Here is a 3,777-nt window from a genome sequence, read left to right as displayed (position 1 = left end):
ACCTTCGCATAGGGCAGAATCAAGGGTGGAATTATAAATTATACTTAGGAGGGGCCAAGGTAGAAATTTCACTCTCTCTTTGTTCTTTCTATATACATATATACTGGTACTGCTCTATATATATATATATATCTATAGTGTTGATTCATTCAATATCTTATATATCCTGTTCATATCTTGTTTCATTCAATTTATAATGTTGAAAACACAATAAATAGGGGACATTAATTTTGTTAGTGTTTTTTTTTCCTTTTTTTTTTTTAATTTGAATTGTTAAATTTACGTTTAGGAAGGGTGTGACAGAGGTGGTGTGACAGAGGTGCAAAAATTTGTCAGGCTGAAAAGTTTAGGAAGGGTGCTTGTGAAAAGTAAGTGAAAGTTGCTTTCTTTCTCTTTCTTTCTATGTATGGTACATGCATGTGTGCTCTATTTTTTTCATTAATTTTCGCAATGGCTAGTCATTGACACAAAGATGTAATCAACATAGATTTTAGTTGTAGAAGAGTTTCATGTAATCTGCTTGTTTCAGTACCAAGGTTTAAACTATGGAGGTTCTACCCTGCCTTATGGATGAGAACTCTACCTTGGTGAGGGAAGAAGAGGTATTGGTGGGATGGGGATAGTGTGGCTGGGGTTGGTTGTGGTTAAGTCTTAGAGTATCATTTTGTTTAATACATTGAAAATTTTAACATGCCAATTTTATGATGATTGTTAAACTATGGGAATGCTCAGTTCAACATCAATTTCAGTATTACATTTAGTATTTTTTGGGGAGTATATGTAGGAACTATGCCTTTTTTGATAGGAATACTACAGCATAATGGCACTGTAACCATAACGCCCAATCGGTCTCTCTCTCTCTCTCTCACACACACACACACACGCACACACACACACACACACACACACACACACACACACAACCCTATGATATTTGTCTGTAACTCTTGTTGGTGATGCTTTGTGATGATTATGCCTAATTTTGTGAGTTTGTTCTTCTTTTGAATTTGGGAAAATTACTACATGAATCGATTTGGATTTGAAATTTTATTTCTTTATTTCTCAAGTATATTCGTTATAGAATATGATTAGTCAACATTCAATTCGTGATTAATAGGTATAAACTTCACTAAAATTGTAAACAGTTTTGGGAGTTTGAGTGCTTTGCCTCTGAAATGGAGGTCCTTGGAGTGCTTTAACTTGAACTACCTGACATATTATTTCTTTCCTTTCCATTGCACCTGTGTTACATGGACCATTATCCCTTGGTGGACAGGTATATATATATATATCTATTGTGTTGCTCTTATATAATAACCTTGGTGGACAGGGTGTTTGATGAAATGCCTCAAAGAAGAATTCATCTTAATTGCAAATCAACTTTACATAGTGTTAGTATGATTTGACATCAAACCTTCCAGACTAGAGTCAGTCCATTAGATCATGTCAAATATTTGGGACACTAAACAAGCTTAGTTATAGATTAATTGTGAGAGAGAGAGAGAGCATGGCTTCAAACTTGGTCTTTTGTTTTAATTAATGTTTTTAGAGTCTGCTTTTAGGTTTCCATATATTCTTGGATTTTTTGCATTTATGATTGTCATTATGTTGCTATGCCTCCATGGTTATTTGCATTATTTTGAAATGTATTTACTTCGCTGAATTGTTATGCTCATGGGTCATGGCATTGGTATAGTTATTTTGAATTGCTTTGTATAATCTCTTTCATGGTTAGTCAATTATTGTTATTATTATTATTTGTAGTTCATTTGCATCTATTCAGGTTTTCCTTAATTTCTTTTCCCCTGTCTTTCATTTGCATCTGTGATTAATGACCTTAATAAATAAAGGTTCCAATTTAATTGCATCTGTTATCAACAGTGTTTGGATGAGGACAACTGAATGTCTCAGTATATTAATGTTGCAACTTGTTTATTTTGTTTTTAGGAGTATGAATTAGATGGAATTGATTGGACAAAAGTAGATTTTGAAGACAACCAAGAGTGTTTGGATCTCTTTGAGAAGGTAGTTCTGTTTTTAACACAAACACACACACGCAAACACACTCACATGTTCATTGTCGAGTTTTTCAGAGTTCCTTGTGCTGATCTATGTGAGCATTGGACTATATTTCATATACATATGATGCCATACCACATAGGTCGTCCTAGGTCTCTGACTATTTTTGTTAGCCTTTCATGCATAATTCAAACCATGTTCTTATTGTAATATTGTTTCTTATAAACTGAAGTTGTAAAGAAAATAAAAGATTGAATATATTGCTTCCTAAGCATAATTATACACCAAGTTCTCATCTTTTTGATCATACCATGTTATATGAAACCTAATTATAGGTTTTCATATTTAAATTCACTCCTTCATGTGTGGTAGATTGTGTGTTAATGGCTTCACTGCTATGCATTTTGCAGAAACCTATAGGGCTAATATCTTTGTTGGATGAAGATTCAAATTTCCCCAAGGCCATTGATTTGACCTTTGCTAATAAGCTTAAGCAACACTTGAGTGGTAATCCTTGCTTTAAAGGAGAAAGAGGTGGAGCTTTTGGTATTTGCCATTATGCTGGAGAGGTATGTTGTTAGATGGTGTAGCTGGCATTAACTAGAAATTTACAGCTCAAATTGGTGAATCTTTTGACTACCCTGCGATGTGTACTGTTTCCAAAATAATAAAGACGAAATAACTAACAAATATAGGACAATTAAAGATGTTATGTTAAGACATTTTATGGGAAGAACTTGGTGTAAGATGTTATGGAAAGAAATTTTAACACTAGTCTCAAATTTGAAGTGCATAGATCCTTTTCTCTGGCACTATTCTCATTCCCTGTCAAGTTCTAATAACTCATGATTTAACTTGTAATGGAAGTGAAAATCTATGGATTAGTAAAAACGTAAGTAACTGCAAACTTGAGAAGAATTAAATTTTGGATTTGACCTCAGGATCTCTCATTTTTTATCTTCTTTTTGCCTTTGCAGATCTCGTTCTAGCAAAAAAAAAAATTTTGTTGATATTACTTGGAAATTTTGATCCACTCATTCCAAGAGCTTTCCAATCATCAATTTAATTATCTTTCTATTTAAGTTGTTTAATTATCTATACTTATTTGCTAAATGCTTCCGCTGATTGGGAGGTTGATTATTATTTTGCAGTTGGTGTCTTCAGAAAGAAAGGTACCAAACTATATGAAGCAAGCTTGAAGGATGAGAAGCCTTTAGATCAATGGCTTCATTGTTAAATTAAGCAAGTGCTTTAGTAAATAAATTTAATTTTCCCATCATGTTTACACCTTCAAAATATTCTGTAAATGACATTTGATGTATAATTTTTTGTACAGAGGACATCTTTTTTGTATGATTTTGTGTTTGTATGGAATTAATATTTTGGGATGGATTGTATTTGATTTGTATAGAATTTGATGTTAATTGATCAAATTTTTGTATTGTTGAAACGAAATAGAAATAGATATATGTATAATTATTGTTTAAATATAGGGTGCAGGTTGCACGAAATAAATACAGGTTGTGAAGAAATTAATTATAATAAAAAAAACACTAAATAAAGTTTTTGGCAATTAAATGTTTAGTAGCGAAAAAAAAAGAAGTGAATTTGTTAGTGACTAACCAATTGGTAGCCAAAAAGGAAATCAATATTTTTAGTGACTAAATATTTGGTAGCCATAAAGAATCCAAAGATTTTTGGTGACTAAAAATTTAGTAGCTAAAAATAAATGAAGACTTTCGGCTACCAAATGGTTAG

The 3,777-nt window shown here is 32.2% G+C and overlaps 1 long non-coding RNA gene across 1 annotated transcript; it reads left to right on the top strand.

Moving 5' to 3' along the window:
* Positions 1 to 287: 287 nt before the first annotated feature.
* LOC114259120 (uncharacterized) lies at positions 288 to 2,647 on the top strand. Its single transcript, XR_003628187.2, has 3 exons — positions 288 to 368; positions 1,948 to 2,025; positions 2,430 to 2,647. It is a non-coding gene; the product is annotated as an uncharacterized LOC114259120 (long non-coding RNA).
* Positions 2,648 to 3,777: the final 1,130 nt, after the last annotated feature.

Source organism: Camellia sinensis, chromosome 7 (genome assembly GCF_055761805.1).
Source record: "Camellia sinensis isolate YWXY chromosome 7, ASM5576180v1, whole genome shotgun sequence".
In the NCBI taxonomy this organism is placed as follows: domain Eukaryota; kingdom Viridiplantae; phylum Streptophyta; class Magnoliopsida; order Ericales; family Theaceae; genus Camellia; species Camellia sinensis.
Note: the sequence above shows the minus strand (reverse complement) of the source record. Positions and strands in the feature narration are given on the sequence as shown.